The 13,931-nt window shown below is 41.0% G+C and overlaps 1 protein-coding gene across 2 annotated transcripts in view; it reads right to left on the bottom strand.

The window, feature by feature from the left end:
- LOC117186225 overlaps positions 1–8,539 on the bottom strand; it is a 123,678-nt gene extending 115,139 nt beyond the window's left edge. Inside the window, exon 1 of one of the 2 annotated variants that reach the window (XM_033386654.1) lies at positions 8,432–8,539. The gene's annotated coding sequence lies outside the window, so the exon portion shown is untranslated. Of the gene's footprint in view, positions 1–4,632; positions 4,795–8,431 lie in introns of those variants that run through there. The other variant, XM_033386655.1, reaches the window with a different exon arrangement.
- Positions 8,540–13,931: the final 5,392 nt, after the last annotated feature.

Here is a 13,931-nt window from a genome sequence, read left to right as displayed (position 1 = left end):
TGAAAGCTGAAAGCCACTGCCTCCCTTTGTCTATCTCCTTAAGTGGCATCAATAAATATCATTATAATTATTATTATTATATTGTTAATTAATTATTACTGCACATCACGTACAGTAGCCAGACGGAAGTTTTCTTCGTTTTTTTTTTTTAATTCCGTGTATTTTAACAACATTTCCGTTGAGTTTGCATTCGTATTACTTTTATTTTACGAATTATTATTACATTTTTCAATTAATATTTATTTTGTATAATAATAAACATTGTGATGACTTTCGAGCGTTTACTGTACTTGAGGACATAGTATATTATATTTATTATTGACATATGAAAATGGTAAATAATAAAACTTTTTTTCTTAATTTATCGCCTTCCAGAAATTATAGAAATAAAACTATTATTCAAATATTTTTAATAATCCCGCTTATTCCCCAGCGCTGGGTTAACCGTAATTTCGCTTAACAATGTTTCGCAGCCCATTTTCGATCACTTATGAACCAATATACTTGAACAAAATCAGCTAAAACTAAAATGGCTGATGCGAGGATGCTAAGATGCTAAGATTTTTAACTCGGAATGGCTTCCAACGTGTAAGACAGTGTTCCGCAAAGCGTTTGCCAGGGCCAGGTGTACTGGTTTACTGGTGTACCGTCGTCATCAATTGGTGTGCCGCGGAAAAAGTCAAGTTTTGGTTTAGATAATACACCTCAAGAAAGCTGAGAGCTATAAAAGCGAGGTGCTTTGTTGTGCGAAGGGCGGGACAGCGTCACCAGTGTGACAGATACAATCCGACGTCACATTAATGATATTTCCATTGAAATTAAATCAACGTTAATTGAAAATTAAAAACTTTGTGGATTTTTGTAATCAAAAAATCGACGAGTCTACTGATATCAGAATTAACGCGCATCTCATCTTGTAACGGTTGTGGTTGGACAGTACCGATTCAGGGTAGGTTATCGCTATGGTGCTCGGGTATATCGCATGCAATAACCTTGGGCCAATTATCTCTGCATGGCATAGCATAGTTGGGGTGGGTGCAGGCAAGCTCGAATTAGGGAGCAGCTGAGCTAAGCTTCCGTAAGGGCTCGCGCACACTATAGCTGAAAGCGGAGCTGATATCGGAGCTGATAGCTGATTTATAAGCTCTGAAAAAACAAACACACTGCACCGGTGAAAGTGCGCACATTGCAGACTGAGCTGAGCTGAAAGCTGGAAAAGCTCGCTGAAATCAGCTCAGCTTAGTTTGATCGACCAAGCATGTTTGTTTTTTCAGCAAGCTGATTGCTGATTTTGTTCAAGTGTATTGGTTCATAAGTGATCGTAAATGGGCTGCGAAACATTGTTAAGCGAAATTATGGTTAACCCAGCGCTGGGGAATAAGCGGGATTATTAAAAATATTTGAATAATAGTTTTATTTCTATAATTTCTGGAAGGCGATAAATTAAGAAAAAAAGTTTTATTATTTACCATTTTCATATGTCAATAATAAATATAATATACTATGTCCTCAAGTACAGTAAACGCTCGAAAGTCATCACAATGTTTATTATTATACAAAATAAATATTAATTGAAAAATGTAATAATAATTCGTAAAATAAAAGTAATACGAATGCAAACTCAACGGAAATGTTGTTAAAATACACGGAATTAAAAAAAAAAAACGAAGAAAACTTCCGTCTGGCTACTGTACGTGATGTGCAGTAATAATTAATTAACAATATAATAATAATAATTATAATGATATTTATTGATGCCACTTAAGGAGATAGACAAAGGGAGGCAGTGGCTTTCAGCTTTCAGCAATCATATCAGCCGACAATGTACGCACCTGCAAGCTGAATCTGCCTGAAGAAAGCTCCCAGATCAGCTGAGCTTTCAGCTCCGATTTAAGCGCCGATTTCAGCTCCGCTTTCAGCTAAGTGTGCGCGAGCCCTCGACAAGTATCGATATGCCAACACACATTCATTCGAATACGACGATCAAGAAAGAAGAACATATAATAAAACCGTGCTATTAAAAGTTTACAATAGAAATAAAACTATTATTCAAATATTTTTAATAATCCCGCTTATTCCCCAGCGCTGGGTTAACCGTAATTTCGCTTAACAATGTTTCGCAGCCCATTTTCGATCACTTATGAACCAATATACTTGAACAAAATCAGCTAAAACTAAAATGGCTGATGCGAGGATGCTAAGATGCTAAGATTTTTAACTCGGAATGGCTTCCAACGTGTAAGACAGTGTTCCGCAAAGCGTTTGCCAGGGCCAGGTGTACTGGTTTACTGGTGTACCGTCGTCATCAATTGGTGTGCCGCGGAAAAAGTCAAGTTTTGGTTTAGATAATACACCTCAAGAAAGCTGAGAGCTATAAAAGCGAGGTGCTTTGTTGTGCGAAGGGCGGGACAGCGTCACCAGTGTGACAGATACAATCCGACGTCACATTAATGATATTTCCATTGAAATTAAATCAACGTTAATTGAAAATTAAAAACTTTGTGGATTTTTGTAATCAAAAAATCGACGAGTCTACTGATATCAGAATTAACGCGCATCTCATCTTGTAACGGTTGTGGTTGGACAGTACCGATTCAGGGTAGGTTATCGCTATGGTGCTCGGGTATATCGCATGCAATAACCTTGGGCCAATTATCTCTGCATGGCATAGCATAGTTGGGGTGGGTGCAGGCAAGCTCGAATTAGGGAGCAGCTGAGCTAAGCTTCCGTAAGGGCTCGCGCACACTATAGCTGAAAGCGGAGCTGATATCGGAGCTGATAGCTGATTTATAAGCTCTGAAAAAACAAACACACTGCACCGGTGAAAGTGCGCACATTGCAGACTGAGCTGAGCTGAAAGCTGGAAAAGCTCGCTGAAATCAGCTCAGCTTAGTTTGATCGACCAAGCATGTTTGTTTTTTCAGCAAGCTGATTGCTGATTTTGTTCAAGTGTATTGGTTCATAAGTGATCGTAAATGGGCTGCGAAACATTGTATTACTTTTATTTTACGAATTATTATTACATTTTTCAATTAATATTTATTTTGTATAATAATAAACATTGTGATGACTTTCGAGCGTTTACTGTACTTGAGGACATAGTATATTATATTTATTATTGACATATGAAAATGGTAAATAATAAAACTTTTTTTCTTAATTTATCGCCTTCCAGAAATTATAGAAATAAAACTATTATTCAAATATTTTTAATAATCCCGCTTATTCCCCAGCGCTGGGTTAACCGTAATTTCGCTTAACAATGTTTCGCAGCCCATTTTCGATCACTTATGAACCAATATACTTGAACAAAATCAGCTAAAACTAAAATGGCTGATGCGAGGATGCTAAGATGCTAAGATTTTTAGCTCGGAATGGCTTCCAACGTGTAAGACAGTGTTCCGCAAAGCGTTTGCCAGGGCCAGGTGTACTGGTTTACTGGTGTACCGTCGTCATCAATTGGTGTGCCGCGGAAAAAGTCCAGTTTTGGTTTAGATAATACACCTCAAGAAAGCTGAGAGCTATAAAAGCGAGGTGCTTTGTTGTGCGAAGGGCGGGACAGCGTCACCAGTGTGACAGATACAATCCGACGTCACATTAATGATATTTCCATTGAAATTAAATCAACGTTAATTGAAAATTAAAAACTTTGAGGATTTTTGTAATCAAAAAATCGACGAGTCTACTGATATCAGAATTAACGCGCATCTCATCTTGTAACGGTTGTGGTTGGACAGTACCGATTCAGGGTAGGTTATCGCTATGGTGCTCGGGTATATCGCATGCAATAACCTTGGGCCAATTATCTCTGCATGGCATAGCATAGTTGGGTTGGGTGCAGGCAAGCTCGAATTAGGGAGCAGCTGAGCTAAGCTTCCGTAAGGGCTCGCGCACACTATAGCTGAAAGCGGAGCTGATATCGGAGCTGATAGCTGATTTATAAGCTCTGAAAAAACAAACACACTGCACCGGTGAAAGTGCGCACATTGCAGACTGAGCTGAGCTGAAAGCTGGAAAAGCTCGCTGAAATCAGCTCAGCTTAGTTTGATCGACCAAGCATGTTTGTTTTTTCAGCAAGCTGATTGCTGATTTTGTTCAAGTGTATTGGTTCATAAGTGATCGTAAATGGGCTGCGAAACATTGTTAAGCGAAATTATGGTTAACCCAGCGCTGGGGAATAAGCGGGATTATTAAAAATATTTGAATAATAGTTTTATTTCTATAATTTCTGGAAGGCGATAAATTAAGAAAAAAAGTTTTATTATTTACCATTTTCATATGTCAATAATAAATATAATATACTATGTCCTCAAGTACAGTAAACGCTCGAAAGTCATCACAATGTTTATTATTATACAAAATAAATATTAATTGAAAAATGTAATAATAATTCGTAAAATAAAAGTAATACGAATGCAAACTCAACGGAAATGTTGTTAAAATACACGGAATTAAAAAAAAAAAACGAAGAAAACTTCCGTCTGGCTACTGTACGTGATGTGCAGTAATAATTAATTAACAATATAATAATAATAATTATAATGATATTTATTGATGCCACTTAAGGAGATAGACAAAGGGAGGCAGTGGCTTTCAGCTTTCAGCAATCATATCAGCCGACAATGTACGCACCTGCAAGCTGATTCTGCCTGAAAAAAGCTCCCAGATCAGCTGAGCTTTCAGCTCCGATTTAAGCGCCGATTTCAGCTCCGCTTTCAGCTAAGTGTGCGCGAGCCCTCGACAAGTATCGATATGCCAACACACATTCATTCGAATACGACGATCAAGAAAGAAGAACATATAATAAAACCGTGCTATTAAAAGTTTACAATAGAAATAAAACTATTATTCAAATATTTTTAATAATCCCGCTTATTCCCCAGCGCTGGGTTAACCGTAATTTCGCTTAACAATGTTTCGCAGCCCATTTTCGATCACTTATGAACCAATATACTTGAACAAAATCAGCTAAAACTAAAATGGCTGATGCGAGGATGCTAAGATGCTAAGATTTTTAACTCGGAATGGCTTCCAACGTGTAAGACAGTGTTCCGCAAAGCGTTTGCCAGGGCCAGGTGTACTGGTTTACTGGTGTACCGTCGTCATCAATTGGTGTGCCGCGGAAAAAGTCAAGTTTTGGTTTAGATAATACACCTCAAGAAAGCTGAGAGCTATAAAAGCGAGGTGCTTTGTTGTGCGAAGGGCGGGACAGCGTCACCAGTGTGACAGATACAATCCGACGTCACATTAATGATATTTCCATTGAAATTAAATCAACGTTAATTGAAAATTAAAAACTTTGTGGATTTTTGTAATCAAAAAATCGACGAGTCTACTGATATCAGAATTAACGCGCATCTCATCTTGTAACGGTTGTGGTTGGACAGTACCGATTCAGGGTAGGTTATCGCTATGGTGCTCGGGTATATCGCATGCAATAACCTTGGGCCAATTATCTCTGCATGGCATAGCATAGTTGGGGTGGGTGCAGGCAAGCTCGAATTAGGGAGCAGCTGAGCTAAGCTTCCGTAAGTGCTGTGCAGCGCATCGCGACAGAGCTTTCGAAGCCGATCATTAAGATCGGTAAGCTCTTATTTAAACAGTGCAAAAGCACCAGAGCGTTCTCTTTTGAAAATTTGAATCTGTGCAGCCGGTGATTATCTCCGCGTCGGTAGAAAATATATATCTAAATCGACCACGTGCAATCAGAAAAAAAAAAACTCAAATAACTTCCAACAATGACAAACCGAAACCGAATAAAACGGAACGGTGAAAATCCCAGGCGGTGTGCGCTCGCAAAAATCGGGCTAAATTCATAACCGTGCGCCGAGAAAACTGCGTCACCCAGTTCTGCCAGGAGCGAATAACACTCGTGTCTCCGTGGAAAAGTCGGAAAAACGGTATGTTAAAGTGCCCTGTAGGGAAAAATTAGATTTTTTCTTAGCCGTCGTGGTTTTGTTCTGTTTCGCCCATAGGGCCCTGGCCACGAGCGGTAGCCAACCCAGCTCTCCCAAAGTTCTGCCCCCCACACCAAACTCCCACCCTTGACGGGAGTACTCTTCGGGAGTCGACCTTGGTGCCCGAAATTGGTGGGGCAGAGATTTTTTTTCTCCTCTGGAAATCGTTGGAAAGTCCACCTGCCCGGCTACATAACCTCCACCGGCCATAACCCTTGCGCCATCCCGCACGTACGCGCATAGAGGGCCTAGAGATCACCCCCCTCCCCGTAGGCGCCGCTAACTCGCTCTCTGCGACGGCCTAAAAGAAGCCGCTACGGATCCGGACCCAGATTTTGTAGCATAGTGTAGCTTTAATTGTCATTTTCTTTGGTTCCTTCTGAGCCCTTATATGCCTATGTAACTTTCATTAACTCTGCGTCACAGTCATACCTCGATAGTCGTGAAAGTGAAAGTTCCCAAAACTGAATTTATTGTGCTGGTTGGAGAAAGAAAATTTAATCATAGAGATGTAAAAGGCATGCGCAGCGGCCAGCCGCTGCTGATAAGAGAGCGCAACGCTTGCGTTCCCCACGCTCGAAGCTTTTCGTTCTCGTCGTTGCCAATTCTGCTTTAAGCTTGCATTGCTCGCGTTCCATGGATTTTTGTAATGCATTGAAACGTAGCCGACAAATACACTAAACAACAAAAAAAATAAAAAATTTAAATCTCCTCAAACCAACAAAAAAACAATTTATAATTTTTAATTAAATTTCGTTTTGGCTCACCTGGGCGGATCGCTGGTAGGACCCCCGCTGCTTTTTATATTTTTTTCATTTTTCGTTTTTTCTTTATACATATTTAGTTTCCTTATTTCTAATATCATATATTACATTCATATACATATCAAGACTTGTGTTCTTTTCGGTAGTGAAACTTGTGTTCGCTCGTTTTGGATTATGTAGCAACATGTCTAGTATTAAGTACAGAGAAATATATTGAATTTTGTCAGCCATGAATATGGAGTAGACTTCTAATTTCCTAGTGACATGGTGTAGGGGTAATGGGGTAGGGTGAGAATTATAGGGATTTCCAGAACCTTCGCACAACTGGAAATCATGGAAGGGTGGGTACAGAATCGTGTGGGTTGACTTCCATCTCAAGACCTCACGCCCGCGATAGTTTTGGAACACACCGACGAAAGCCCCTAGTACTTTCGGGTACGGCCTATGTATGATTGTGCCATTTAATTTCGGTTATGCTCGGAATAGGCAGATTGTTGTTTTCGGAGTTAGCTCCCTGTAGAGTCACGGGATTCTAAAATTTTAAAGTTTATGTAGTAGGAGTCGAGACGCGGTCTCTATTATCGTGCGTTTTCTCGTATCTTCAATATTGTGGATGCCACAGATTTTCGTCCTTTGTGTGGGCGGAAGGGAGTGGGGCGAAATTTTGAGATTTACGTTTTAAAGTGAGATCTAACAGGAGAGCGGATACCAAATTTGGTTACTCTGGCGTTAATAGTCTCTGAAATTTGTGGATACCCCCAGATTTTCGTCCTTAGCGAGGGCGGAAGGGGGTGTGGCGAAATTTTGAAACAAACTCGTCAAGGTCCGATATCTCAGGAGCGTGGATTAAAAATTTGGTTGCTCTAGCTTTTGTAGTCTCTGAGATCTAGGCGCTAATGTTTTCCGCTAAGCAAAGCCGGCTATGCTACGTGTGTGTTAGAGAGAGACAGAGCGAGAAAGAATTAAATTGTTTTCTGGATTCTGGCTATAATAATTTTACGATCTGGTTCAGATTTTGCATATATATATAGCCATCCTCTACAATTCCACGTTTTCTGTTTTCTCGTATCTATGAAATTGTGGATGCCACAAATTTTCACCTTTTGTGGGGGCGGAAGTGGGCGGGTCAAAGTTTTGAAATAGACTTGTAACAGTGACATATCACAGAAGTCTGGATACAAAACTTCGTGGCTCTAGCTTTTATAGTCTTTAAGCACTAGGCGCTAATAGGGACGGACAGACGGACGGACGGACAGACAGGGCTCAATCGACTCGTCTATTGATGCTGATCAAGAATATATGTATATACTTTATGGGGTCGGAAAAGATTCCTTCTGGACGTTACACACATCCACTTTTACCACAAATGCAATATACCCCAATACTCATTTGAGTATCGGGTCCAAAAACTGTTTTGACATTCTAACTAAAATTTTCCGAAGTAGAGATAGCGTAGCACAGTTTTGGGCGCATATAAAAAATTAGTATAGAAGTTATTTATGCGAATTTGGATTTTCAACTCACTGTACTCAGTTAAACAAAATCGCATTTCTCACTGATTATGTTTTTATATTAGGTATATTGATTTTAGAAATAAACAACAAATTTAATAAACATTGCTTTTGTTTTAGTCTCCCTTTAAATTTTCTTGATTTGAAAGGTGTACTTCGTAAACAAAAGGTTTGTGGAATACTGGTGTTAAGGACTCACATTTTTAACGCATTCTTGTTATAGAGCACACAGAAAATAAATATCTATGTGAATTTATAACGATATTGATTTTTCCTTCGTTACTTCGTTTTTTTATAACTTGCCCACTTATGAATCGCAGACTTATCGATAAGATATACTGTCTGTCCATCAGAAATATACCGAAATATACTTTCTCACTTGCAAAATATACTTTAAGCATACCAAATACAATTTTTTTGTGTAAAGCTAGTAACCATACATTATTTAGATGTGACAGTTCATACACCGAAAATTTCGAACTAGTTCCGCGCCGGTTGCTGCGCAACTACATAGTTACGCGGGAAGCGAACGTCGACCAGTCTTAACACATCCAAAATATAAAGCCGCGTTTGTTTTGTTTTCGAAGTCGATAAGTAACCGTAAGTCGCGAACAAGCCTTACAGTACATTGCGGACTCAGTAAGTTTTTACCGATGACACGCCATGCAATCGTGAATTGTGATATTCTGCTGTATTTGTGCTCGTAGAATGTGTTCGGAGCAGAACCCTGCCGATTAGCTGCTTGCCAAATAGCACCTAATTCTTGGCCCTCAGCCGCTTATTTTGTTTGTTACTTATGTCTATGTCACTCATTTGTTTGTTAAAGCTTTGCGCTTGCTTGCCCTGCTAAACGCTCTCTGCCAGCTCGCTCTTCGCTATCTCCGCTTTGCGTCTGCCTACCGACGTCGGCCGAGCGAAGCTGCGCTTAGCGATCGGAGCGGCAATGTAAAGGGCAGGCAAGCCACACTTGCAATTTGGATGTCACGCATTAAAGAACATATCGTAATTTTATTTCTGCGCCGAGTTTTATTTAATTCGAAATAATTAGGCGGCCGATTGGGGATAAAAACATTATCTCCACATAAAATTTGGTGACCCCGACGTGATATCTGAGTTGCAGTGTCAATTAATAATCATTCGCAATCGACATTCGTTAGCCTTAGCAAATTTTCGGCGGTTAAGCACAATTCGGTGCTAAAACATACTTACATACACGCATTGCTGGCTATTAATTTCTCTGTCGCGACAATTCGGTCAGTGAAGTGCGGTAGGCAGTGCAGCGAACTCACTAATACACACAAGCGGAGTACAAAGCGGAATTGGACAGCTTGCACACCCGCACAGCTAAAGGCATTAGCTGTAATCACTTTGCTTGCGGTTCCCACGTTTATACGTATACAGGGTGTCTTTTTCGGTCGTGCTGAGTGACTCTTTTAAAACCTCAACATGGCAGCACCTGAGCCTACCAATGTCGCGAACGCAGCAATGCCGAGTGATGTAGATTTCTACAAGCACAAGGCCGAGTCCATCGCGCGCCAACTAAAGGCCATGGATCGCTTTCTCACCAAGGAAGAGCTTGCCGAGTTAGATGAGGCAGAACTTCAAGCTCGCTTAGAGCAAATCGAGCGAATGAATGCGGATTTCGATGCCGCTCAAACGAGCCTTGAAAGGCTGGATTTCCTGCAGTTAGCCCATGATGCCCGGCTGGACTTTTCGAATGTTTATGTCAAGGTTAGGTCCAGGCTGTCGCGGGAGTTGATGGCTGCTCGCACGGTAAATGTTGCCAATTCAACGGCTCGGCATACTCTCGAGGGGAATTCGTCGTTGTTCGCCTATAATAGTATAGGCCGTTCTCGAATGCCCGAGTTGCAGCTTCCGCGATTCGGTGGGAACTACATGGATTGGCCAGAATTCCACTCGATGTTCTCGACAATGGTGCACAAAGACCATCGTATACCAATCATCAAAAAATTCCAATATCTTCGTGGATGTCTAGATGGTGCTGCGCTGGATACGATTCGTTCCTTGGAACTTTCTGAGGAGAATTACGACTCGATAATAAACTGTTACATTTTCAGGCATACGTCAAGGCTATTTTCGGGCTGCAAGGGGTGGAGAAGGGCTCGGCTATCGGCTTGCGCGCGCTCAGCGACAAAATCAATTCGCACTTCCGTGCACTTCAGACCTTGGCGACCCCGCAGGAGATATCCGATGGGTTGCTGATCTTCATCATAGGCACGAAATTGGACCACAAGACCAAGGAGAAATGGGAAGAGAACTTGCCGACGTCAGGATTGCCTCGGTGGTCAAGCATGGCCTCATTCTTGGAAGCAAGATGTCGGATGCTGGAAAATTTGGGATCGGCTATGGTAACAATTCCTAGCCAGCAGGTGGGAGAAGACAAACCTGTCACCCTTATCACCTCCAGTAACGACCATCCTAACCCCATATGTAACCATTGCAATTCCTCCGAGCATTACATATCTAGATGTCAGGAATTCCTGAATCTCTCTGCGTTTGAACGATACAAAGAAGCAAAGAAGAGCCGCTTGTGTTTGAACTGCCTCAACAAAGGCCATGAATTGCAGAGGTGCAGGTCAGGACTTTGCAGGCATTGCCAGGCCACACATCACACGCTACTCCACATTCCATCGGGAACTGGTGCTTCATCTTCCTCTTCACCGGCCGAGGAATCGATCCAGCAAGAGGCCGCGACTGTGCTTCTAGCAAGCGGCTGTTCTAGCCCTCCCCCCTCGATCCAGAAATCTCAGCCTAGCCAGAACGTGTTGCTACCTACTGCCCTCGTCCATGTAACAGATCGTTATGGAGCACTTATCCCATGTCGTGCCATTTTGGATTCTGCATCACAGGCAAACTTTGTAACATCTAGACTTGCTGATCAGTTGCAGTTGGATCATCGCTCGTCTTATGTTCACATCTCTGGAATCGGAGATTCCATTCTACCTTCGAGCAAGTCTGTACATATATTGGTACTGGTTCTGGTTTGTTCTTCGATTTAATGTGCGTCGGACAGATTCGACTATCAGCCCAATTGCCAACATTGCAGGAGACAAAACTTGGTTGGATAGTATCAGGAAGCACTGATAGCTCGGAGAAAAAGCGTGCAGCTTTAGCCGCTTTTGAAAATTCCTCGTGCATCTCTATTGACGATTTTCGACCCACAACGCTGGAGTACCAAAACTTAGAGCAGCAATGCAGGAAGCAGCTGCTCGAGTGCCAGGTGCAAGTGGAAAAACTGCGATTGGAGAATCAGGAACTGCAGCGCGAACTTTTCCATTTATTAAAAACCTACATATCCACGCCAAATGAAATTCAACTTTCAACAGTTTCTACATTGCCAAATTTCCTGCCATTCTATGCAATTACAGAGGTTCCCGATGATCAAGACGTAATCACGACAAGCCGCCTTCGTAAAGAAACGCCGATTGCTGCGTTCGACGATCATCCCAGCGTAGGCGCCAGCTGCGCCCAAGCAAGCATCTTCAAGAGGGCCGTTGGAAAAATAGCGGTTCTGCCCCTTCAGGATGGATCTGTTGAAAGCCTTTGCCTTCCAACGGGGGGTGAATGTTCGGAGCAGAACCCAGCCGATTAGCTGCTTGCCAAATAGCACCTAATTCTTGGCCCTCAGCCGCTTATTTTGTTTGTTACTTATGTCTATGTCACTCATTTGTTTGTTAAGGCTTTGCGCTTGCTTGCCCTGCTAAACGCTCTCTGCCAGCTCGCTCTTCGCTATCTCCGCTTTGCGTCTGCCTACCGACGTCGGCCGAGCGAAGCTGCGCTTAGCGATCGGAGCGGCAATGTAAAGGGCAGGCAAGCCACACTTGCAATTTGGATGTCACGCATTAAAGAACATATCGTAATTTTATTTCTGCGCCGAGTTTTATTTAATTCGAAATAATTAGGCGGCCGATTGGGGATAAAAAACATTATCTGCACAGAATGGAAGATACAAAAAATAACACAAACAAAACGCGTTTGTTGTCCGCGCGTTTGCATTCTGCGCTGTTTTTGTTTATTTATGTTAAAGATCTAGTTGCTGGCAAAAGCATTTGCCAAAACGTTGTTTAAAATATAAAAAAAAGAGTGAGAAATATACTCTAATTTCACCAAATAATTGCTAATCAACAGGTACGTAACGATACATTACATATAAAGAATACTGTGATGAGTAATAGCACTTACAATACATTATATAGGTGTGTCAGTTCATACTAGAAAGCGTCACACGATGGGTTACCAGTTTGAATACCCCAGAGACTTCAAAATTACAATTGTCTTCATGTTAGGTGCCAAGCTTCTTAGAAGAGTGTTAGTACTCTAGGGCGCGCAACTAAATGGAATGTATGTATGTATCTATGCGAGTATGATGGATGTACCAAGTCTCAAAATCTTGTGACAAAGACATGCACACAATTCGAATTTTGTTCAGGTTCGTTTCTTTGATTTAGAGTATTTTAGGGTACTAACACTTTTTACAGAAGCTTGCCACCAAGCATCAATACAACAGTAATTTTGAATACCCTCATGCAATAAACGAATGTATTAATCTCTAATTTAGGGCTGACCGGCCACGGCCAGCGATCGCCCACGTCGTTTGAACTTACAAAAAACATAATCCACACTCCAAACACCTTCCACATTAAATGTTATTTTGTTCCGTGTGTTGGCCTTTATATAGTATTTAGTATTTATTATTAGCTTAAACCGTTTAACGTAACATCTTGGCCATTGAACTAAATATGTAAAAACACCAACACCTTTCACGAACCGAAATCTGCAATCAGCTGTTCAGTTCCAGAAGATTAACCCTTAGTGGGTGACGCGGGGGTCCCGTCAGTCCACCGTATTTGGTCGAGCGATTTCTGGAAATCTCCTTATTGTTTATTGTTTATGTCCCGGGGACCCTTAACAAGAGCTCTTGGTAGGTTAAGTCTCCGTAAAGGCCCGAGTTAAATTAACTCACGTAAAACTGGATCCACTCGTCTAAACATGTTCCATTACGTATGGGTGAGGGTATCCCTGTTGGTTGAACGAAATTTCAGCAGTTATTTCCTTGTTTGCCTTTGTGTCGAACGCTTTTCTTTTTGGTTAGTGATAATTTTGCGTATATCTATTTATTTATGAGAAAGATGAAATTGTCAATTTATAATTATTAAAGCTTGGATATATATTGAAACATGATGCAGTAAATTAAAATAGAGGGAGGACGCGTGGCGTAAGCCATGGATTAGGCCAGCCGCAGCCGTTCCAGTAGAGGGTGGCCAAAATGAAAGTTGTGTTTGGTCTCAGGTAGGAGGGCGCGCGAAGTGATAACACCCAAGCTTCATGTCGACAGCTAGCCGGCGTTGCCCTCTGGGAAACAAGCCAAGTGTAACATATTTATGCATATTTATTTTGGTATATATATATTTGTTTTCTTATATCGTTTATTTATATGGATCATTAATTTAGTTATAATAAACAAAGAAGTCGAGAACCGACTGCGTTTACATAATTTTTATAATTTATAATCAACCTGTTTGAAAATAACGAAATAAATGTGTAATTATATTATTGTAATATTTTATATTTTTTAATACAAATCAAACAAATAACAGCTTTTATTTTATTTCCCGTGTTCTTCATTTATTTTTTAGGTAGGTCAGTTCATCAAAAGACCCAAAACAGGAACCAAACTT

The sequence above is a fragment of the Drosophila miranda genome, chromosome XR, assembly GCF_003369915.1.
Source record: "Drosophila miranda strain MSH22 chromosome XR, D.miranda_PacBio2.1, whole genome shotgun sequence".
In the NCBI taxonomy this organism is placed as follows: Eukaryota; Metazoa; Arthropoda; class Insecta; order Diptera; family Drosophilidae; genus Drosophila; species Drosophila miranda.
This window is presented reverse-complemented; position numbering and strand designations above follow the sequence as displayed.